A 9462-nucleotide genomic window follows, 5' to 3' on the forward strand; every position below is an offset into this window, starting at 1 on the left:
ATGAGCGGCTTTTAGCTTTTCCCACATCTGATTAGCTGTCGGCTCATTACTCACCAGCAACAGTTGAGAATCAGATAGCCCCAGAGTAATAAAAGCCTTCATTTTCTCGTCTTTCTTCAACCACGCTGCTGAAGGAGCTGCCGGAGGGGGTTTTTCTACGACATCATTCAACTCTTCTTTAATCAGAACTGCTCTCATTCTCCATTTCCAGCTGGAGTAGTTTACAGCACTCAGTCTCTCCATCGGCATCCCGGATAACAGGTTTACAGCCATGTTGCCCACTCTTACTTGCCTCTTTCTCGCACTTTGTTTCTCTCCGCAACAACGCCACGTCAACAGCTCTCGAACCCGCTACCATGTATGATAAGCTGGGCCCATAACCCCTGTTGCGTGTGTGCGTGTATAGATCATACAGGGATGGAATCCAAGAGCCGTTTAGAACAGGAATAAGATAGGCCAGGCAAGTTTCTTGTAAGAGTCTTTACTAGGCAAAGACATTAGACACAGTTCTCTCTACACAGATATTTCCCCCACACTCTGAGACACAGCAAGATGTCTCTTATCTACTTCCCAGCCAGCCTCTGACCTTGGCAAAACTGGCGCTCTGTTCTTTCAGCTTAACCCTTCTGCTTCAGGTTTCACTCTCTCTGCTAAAAACCCTGTCTGTGAGTCTCACAGCATGCTTCACTGACCAACATCTTTATTAGAACATAAACAATGAAGAGAACATGAAACATCTTAGAAACATTTTCTGAATGGCCAGCAGTAACCTGGCCAGTTCACCTATGAGATTATATGAATCTCAGAGAAAGTCTATGTTTATAAAACTAAATCTATGAGAAAGGAAAGGTGTTTGTTTGTAAGACTGTCTGATGAGAATGTTATGATAAATCTGTGGTAATGAACTTATGAGAAAAGATTATGGGAACACACCTTCCCATAGGAAAGAAGGTATATAAAAAGCCAGGTTTCATAGCACTCAGGGCCCCCTCAGCTCTGCTAGAGTGGTGGTGGGGGGTCAAAGAAAGCAGGAGAATCACCCATCAATTCCATCCATGACATCTGGTGGGTGATGTATCATGACATGTATTCCTATGTCCTTTGGCTCTGTGATATGACAGAGTTAAATTCAGTCCTTCAACTATCCTCCATGGCAATCTTGATGCCCCATCCATATCTACTGTAGTCCCCAGTGAGGTGTCCAGTGTGATGTCTGCTGCAACTTCATGGGAACAGTTTTAGTTGATGCAGCCTGATGACCTGGACAAGGTGCTTGTTACGATGCAACCAACATCATGTCTTCTCAAATCTTGCCCTTGGCTTATTAAAGCTTGCTGAGGGGGGTTGACCGAGTGGATCCAGGGTGTGGTCAATGCATCATTGTGGAACTGGGTGGTTCCAGCCTCCCTGAAAGAGGCAATGATCTGACTGCTCCTGAAAAAGCCCACCCTGGACCCATTGGTTTGCAACATCTACCAACTGGTTGCAATTACCCCCTTCTTTGGGAAGGTGATTGAGAGGGTTGTGGTACAGCAATTGCAAGGACTCTTGGATGAAACAGATTATCTTGACGCATTCCAGTATGGGTTCAGGCCTGGTTATGGGACTGAATTGGCCTTGGTTGCCCTGATGGATGACCTTTATTGGGAGAAGGACAGGGGGAGGGCGACCCTGTTATTTTTACTTGATCTCTTGGAGGCTTTTGACACCATTGACCATGGTATCCTTCTGGGCGGACTTGGTGAGATAGGTATTGGAGGCACTGTTTTACAGTGGTTCCGATCCTATCTCCAGGGTTGTTTTCAGATAATAGCATTGGGTGATTGTCTTTTGGCCCCCTGGCAGTTGTGCTGTGGGGTGCCACAGGGTACCATCTTGTCCTCCATGCTGTTTAACATCTATATGAAGCCCTTGGGGGTGGTCATCAGGAGATTTGGGGCAAGGTGTCAGAAGTACGCTGACGATGCCCAGCTCTATTTCTCTGTAAGATCTGAATTGGGAGAGGCTGTGCAAGTTCTGGACCACTGCTTGGACTCGGTGGTGTGCTGGATGAGGGCCAATGAATCCTAGCAATATGGAGATGGAGATGCTGTGGGTTGGTGGTTCCCGAGTTTAGATAATTGGTCAGTTGCCTTCTTTGGATGGAATCGTACTCCCTCTGAAAGAGCAGGTCCATAGTCTGGTGGTGTTCCTTGATTCATCTTTGTCGTAGAGGCCCAGGTGTCCTCAGTGGCTAGGAGTGCCTTTTCTCAGCTTCGACTGGTAAGGCAGTTGTGGTTGTTTCTTCACCAGAATAGCCTGACCACTGTTCTCTATGCACTGGTAACCTCCAGGCTCAATTACTATAATGTGCTCTATATGGGGCTACCCTTGAGGTTGGTCCAGAAGCTGCAGCTGGTGCAAAATGCGGTGGTGAGACTGCTCACTGCGGCAAGGTATCACCCCACTGCTGAAAGGATTGCACTGGCTGCCTATTAGCTACCGGGCTAAGTTCAAGGTTCTTATTTTGGTGTACAAAACCTGGGACCAGGATACCTGAAAGACTGTCTTATCCCTTATATACCCAGTCGATCAATGTGCTCTGCAGGTGAGGGCCTCCTGCAGATATCATCTTATCAGGAGGTCTGTTCCGCACAACATAGGAAATGAACCTTTAGTGTGGTGGCACCTACCCTGTGGAATTCCCTCCCCTTAAATATTAGACAGGTGACATCTCTGTTATCTTTTCAGTGCCTACTGAAGACCTTCCTCTTTTAACAAGCCTTTTAAGTTGAGACCTTATCCCAGTCTGTGTCTGTGTTGGAATTGCTTTTTAATATGTTTTTAAATCTTTTTTTTTTTAAAGATGTTTTTAAAGCTTTTTAAAAAAAGTTTTTAAAGGTGTTTTATTTTAATATATTTTAAAGTCTGTTTTTATTATGTTTTAAAATGTTTTTACTGCTTTTGTTTCTGCCCTGGGCTTCTACTGGGAGGAAGGGCGGGATATAAATCAAATAAATAAATAAATAAACACACTATTGTAACTTATTTTAATTAAGATGTGCCTTCAGAGTTCTGTACTTTAATGTTAAATGGATATCCAGAAATTTCTTTTGTGCATACATTCTATTTTTCTGTTTTCTGTTTCTGCAATGATGGCTAAGGCCACCTAGAATGCATTGTATTAGTTGTAGTGTGCTAGATATGAATAAATAGCATATATTATAAAGACTGTTCTGCTGTCTGAAGTCTGACTCCCAAATAGAAAATTTCTGGTACCTCCCAAGACTCAAGAATTCTTGAGTGGATCTCCTCTTTTCTATTCTCCTTCTATACTAGATGACTGCTGTTGATAACCTGTGAGCTTAGGTGACCTAATGTTTGACATACAAGGACTCTGTGTAGATATTGGGGAAGGAAGAAAGCAAGAACCCTTGACCCTATGCATACATTTGCAAGAGGGTAGTCTGGCCAGTCTTGCCGGTGACAATGTAAACAAAGAAAGGGGTGGGAGACGCAATCTTCTAAGACTGTATTCTAGAACTGTGGGTTTTGTATCCAATGCAGTGCTAAGTCACAGTCCTGTTAGTGCAAGGATTACCATTTGCACAACAAGACTTTCCCCGTCCCCTCCCCCCACGCACCCCTAAACCTGTTCTAGGAGTTTCCCTAACCCCCTGTAGCAGATTTGGGGAGAGTGCATGGCACACACTGGGGGAGGATGGGGGGAAGGCCTGCTGCACAAGCAGAAATCCTTGTCTGATGGGGCATATGTTGGATATTGCTGTTTGTTTGGAAGCCACATGTGAGCAGAAATGTTTTCCAAGGCATATCGCACAATAAGCTGAAAAGAGAGCCCATATAACTGCAACAAATCGTTGCATGATGCTACTGGAATGGCCCGCTTAAGGATGATTTTAGCACTTGCCTTGTCGGGAAGTAAACATGGTGTTTGAAAGCAGGCATCATTTATTATATAGAAAGATTAAAGATATTTAATTGGTTCAGGCTGTGGATCAGGGGCTTGCTCCCTTTCCTTGTGGTGTGGACTGAAACTGTGCATTTCCCAAGCGAGGGGCAGTTTGGATGAAATACTGCTTATTGTGGCAAGGCATTTATCACTATCCCCACAAGATTGCACTGGGATTTCTGCCTACCAATTCAAGTGGGTTTATATGAAGTCTCACATGGTGCGTTGCCATTCGGAGCCTGAAGGCTAGTCAGCTTATCACTTCAAGTGCCACAATAAGGGATTATGCTCTAATGGAAGAGAATATACTCGATAATATTAAAAAATGGTCCTTGCTGTATTCTTCAGATACATTATACCTGGGAGAGTACATGGCATTTAGATAAAAGGGTTTGATTGTGAGTGCGTTTTTTAGCAGAAAGAGCCATCTATCAACCTTTTATCAGTCAGTGAGATAAAAGCTGCCTGAGATACGAAGGAACTCAACACGAATTCAAGGAGGCTTCATGAATAAACAGTACTTATCAGGCTAATAGAGGAAGGGATGGTATGTGAAGGAGCTGCGAAGGCAAGGGAAGAGTTTAGGAACTGCACAAGTATCCTGATAAGTAGGAATCCTGTATACTCATAAGCTATGATCTTCTTCCCAATGGGAAAAAAAATAGAGTAGGTTAAGGACCAAAGAAACTTTTAGTTTGTCTGCTCTAATTTTGTTTGTTTTGTAAACAATGCAGATGATGGCCTTGCACAACCCTTGGTATTTGCTCACCGATGGAGCCATCATGAGGATTTCTTGTTTTCATTGATGTATTCTGCAGTCACTCCTGCCGGGGAACAAGACAATAACAATTTATAATGCAGCGCTGTCAAACATAACAACTTCTTAATATGTACGTCCTTCGCACTTCAGATGTATTTGTTTCAAGGGCATCTGCTCCAGGCAGGGTCGGTGCAAGGCATGTCAGTGGCCTTGAGCACGAGCCTGCCCTGGGCTTGCAGCACCTTAGCCCCCCCATACAGGCAGTGCAGGTTTAAAAAGCCCATCCATGCATCCCACCTACCTCTCCTGTCCCTGTGAATGACCTGCGGGCTGTGCCAACCAAGATGGTGGCAGGCTGCCAGCCCCTTAGGGAATCTTGGTTGATGGCAGGGATGTGCGCACAGCATGCAAGTCATGCACAGGAATGGAAGAGGTAGGTGGGGCATGCGTAAAGGCTTTCTGAAGCCTGTACTGACTGTATGGGGGGGCCCTGGGAGCTTCCTCTCCGGGGTCTGCAGCAGGGTTGGGAGCCAACACTGCCATGGATCATGGAACAGGAGCCCTACTCTCCCACCCTAAGGAGGGGTCCTTCTTTTTCTTTTATAATAATTTTTTTATTATTCAAATTTTTATAAAAACAAATACAAATACAACAAAAACAATACAACAGAAAAAAATAAAAGAAAAAGAAAAACTTGACTTCCGATTTGTTACAGATCAGCTATAAGTATATAATATATATCAAACCTGTCTCCTAGAAAATACGAAATTCACTTTTTTCCAAAGTCTATCTTAATTAATCGTCAAATCCCATTATCATCATTTCATTTTTTTCTTTCAACAAAAAGTCCAAAAGAGGCTTCCATTCCTTAAGAAATGTATCTGTCATTTTTTCTCTAATAAGACATGTCAATTTGTCCATCTCAACTAAGTCCATTAATTTCATTAGCCATTCTTCCATTGTTGGTATCGATTCCATTTTCCACTTTTGTGCATATAGTAATCTTGCTGCCGTGATCATATATAATATTATTCTTCCATATTTCTTTTCCTTTTGTTTATCCATAAAACCCAATAAAAAAAATTCTGGTTTTGACTGAATATTTATCTTTAAGATTTTTTGCATCATCCTACCTATCTGTGCCCAAAATAATTTTGCCTGTTTACACAACCACCACATATGATAAAAAGATCCTTCTTGTTGTTTACATTTCCAACATACATTAGAAACATTACTATACATTTTTGACAAGTTTTCTGGAGTCATATACCAACGATACATCATTTTATAAAAAAAATTCTTTAAGATTATAGCATAATGTAAATTTCTAACCTTTTTTCCACATATTTTCCCATTGATCCATTTGTATATTATAACCAAAATTTTTTGCCCACTTAACCATACACTATTTTACTTGTTCTTCTTCCATGTCCATTTTTAATAAAATTTTATACATTTTTGCAATTATGCATTCATCATTTGTACACAAACCTATTTCAAAATCAGATTTATTTATTTCAAACCCATACATTTTCTTGTCCATTTTAAATCTTTCTAACAATTGTAAATAGGCAAACCATTGTGAACTATATCCTTCCTTTATTAGTTGTTCTCTCTCTTTCATTATATATTCACCATACACATTTTCTAATAGTTCTTGGTAAGTTAACCATTTCTCTTTTCCAGCCATTTCTCTTCTATAAAATGCTTCTTGACTTGAAACACATAGTGGTATTTTCGAAAAAAACCTTGTTTTGTATTTATTCCATATATTCAACAAAGGAGGTCTTATAAAATGATTATTAAAATCCACATTAACTTTTACTTTATCATACCATAGATATCCATGCCATCCCCACTTCAGGTTGTGACCCTCCAAATCCAATAATCTTTTATTCCTCAATAGAATCCATTCCTTTATCCAGACTAAGCAACAAGCAGCAAAATAAAGTCTCAAATTTGGTAATCCCAGCCCTCCTCTTTCTTTGGCGTCTTGTAATAATTTAAATTTAACTCTTGGTTTTTTCCCCTGCCAAACAAATTTAGAAATATCTTTTTGCCATTGTTTGAAAGGTAGATCAGAGGATATGACAGGTATTGTTTGAAATAGAAACATCATTCTCGGCAATACATTCATTTTTATTACAGATATTCTACCCATTAATGACAACTGTAATTTATCCCATCTTAACAAATCTTTCTTAATCTCTGTCCATAGTTTTTCATAATTATTATGAAACAACTTTGAATTTTTATTTGTCATAATGATACCCAAATATTTCACCTTTTCTTCTATTTTAAAATCTATCTTCTCCATTAACTCTTTTTGATCTCTTAAAGATAAATTTTTCACCAGCATCTTCGTTTTTCGATTATTGATCTTAAATCCTGCTAATGGTCCAAATTCTTCTAATTTATCCATCAATACTTTGATTCCTTCCAAGGGATTTTCTAATACAATTATCAAGTCATCAGCAAATGCTCTCAATTTATATTCCTCTTTTTTTAATCTTTATTCCCGAAATCCTTTTGTCTTGCCTTATGTCTCTAAGCAGCACTTCTAAAACCAGAATAAATAGAAGGAGGGACAATGGACATCCCTGTCTTGTACCCTTTTGTATTTCACATGAGTCCGTTAAATCCCCATTGACAATTATCTGTGCCTTCTGTGATGTATAAATCGATCTGATCCATTTTATAAAATTATCTCCAAAGTCCATTTGCTCTAGAACCTTAAACATAAATTTCCAATTCAAATTATCAAATGCTTTCTCAGCATCCAAGAAAATCAAAGCAGCTTTTATGTCATTTCGTTGTTCTAGATATTCCAACACATTCAAAACATTCCTGACGTTATCACGTAATTGTCTTTTAGGTAAAAACCCCGCTTGATCTTCCTGAATAAATTGTTGCAATATTATTTTCATTCTTTCTGCCAAAATCATTATAAAAATTTTATAGTCATTATTCAGTAAAGATATTGGCCGATAATTTTTTGTTTTAGTTAAATCCTGCTCCTCTTTAGGTATTAATGTTATATTGGCATTTTTCCAACTATCCGGTATCTTCCCCTCTTGTAAAATAGAATTCATTGTATACTGTAAAGGTAGTAAAAGTTCCTCCTCCAAGCATTTGTAATACATAGCTGATAGTCCATCTGGTCCTGGCGCCTTTCCTAATTTAATTTTACTTATAGCCTCAGATATTTCTCTTGACGTAATAGGACCATTAATAGCTTGTCTCTGAAGATCTGTAATTTTGGGCAAATTCTGTTTGGATATATACTCTTCTATTTTTTCTGAGGGAATTTCCTGACACTTGTACAAAGTTGAATAATATTGATGGAAAACCCTTTGGATTTTTAAATTGTCTGTCAACATCTCATCTCCTTCTTGTATCTTTAAAATAAGATTTTTTTGTCGTTCTTTTCTTAATTTATATGCTAGCAATTTCCCCGGTTTATTTGCAAATTCAAAAGTCCTTTGTTTAGCAAAATTTAATTTCCTTTCAATTTCTCTAACTGTCAACATTGACACTTGTTTCTGTAACATTTTAATTTGATTTACAGTAGAAGCTTTAGTTGGATTCTTTTTCAATTCTTCCTCTTTTTGTTTTATTTCTTCCAAGATCAATTGCATTTTCTGTTGTTTCTTCTTTTTTAATTCAGAGTTACATTTAATAAAATATCCCCTCATAAATGCTTTACTTGTATCCCAAACAATATTTTCATCTGTTCCTTTATGTAAATTGTGTTCAAAAAACTCTTTTAATTTCTTCTTACATTCCTGCACTATTTTATCATTCTGTAATAAAGATTCATTTAGTCTCCATCTAAATCCAAGATTTTTTTTTTTAAAGTCAATATCACTGGATTATGATCCGAAAAGGTTTTTGGTAACACATCCATCTTGGAAATATCTTTCACTAAATTTTTAGACATCCAAATCATATCAATCCTCGAAAATGTTTTATGTCTTTCTAAAAAGTAAGTAAATTCCTTTGCATTGTCATTTATATATCTCCAAGCATCCACCAATTCTAAATTTTCCATCAATTCGAAACAGATCTTCGGCAATTTGCCCTGTGTCTCTTTAATATTTTTCTCAGAAAGTCTATCCATTTTTGGTGAAATTACCCCATTCCAATCACCCATGACACACCAATGATCATATGCAAACTCTGATAGTTTTTCCATAAGTCCAGTATAAAACCTTGTTTTATCTTCATTAGGAGCATAAATGCCCACTATCAAAATTTTTGTACCCTGAATGGTGATTTCAACTCCCACAAATCTGCCACTATCATCCAATAATATCAATTTAGGAGACAATTGTGAATTAATATAAAGAACCACACCATTTTTTTTGAATCCTGCCGAAATAAATTCTTCACCCAAATTTTTACAAATTAAATATTTAGAATCTTTCTTCTTAATATGAGTTTCTTGTAAACAAATTGTATCCAATTTTAATTTTTTGAAATAATGAAATACTTTCTTTCTCTTCTGCGACAAATTAGCTCCATTTATATTCCAAGTTAGATATTTGTAATCCATTTTTAAGCATGTATTTTAGAAAAGTCTGTGCCTGTTGCTCCCTTTGATCCATCATCATCCTTTTCTTCCTCTACCTGTTTCTGTTGACTTTGTTTCCCAGGAATTATGTCCATATCTTTGAGTTTATCTTCTTCCATGTCTTTTGAAGCTTTTCTCAAGAAATCCCTTGCTTTTTGAACAGTATTTAATCGATACTT

Source organism: Rhineura floridana, chromosome 2 (genome assembly GCF_030035675.1).
Source record: "Rhineura floridana isolate rRhiFlo1 chromosome 2, rRhiFlo1.hap2, whole genome shotgun sequence".
Classification (NCBI taxonomy): Eukaryota; Metazoa; Chordata; class Lepidosauria; order Squamata; family Rhineuridae; genus Rhineura; species Rhineura floridana.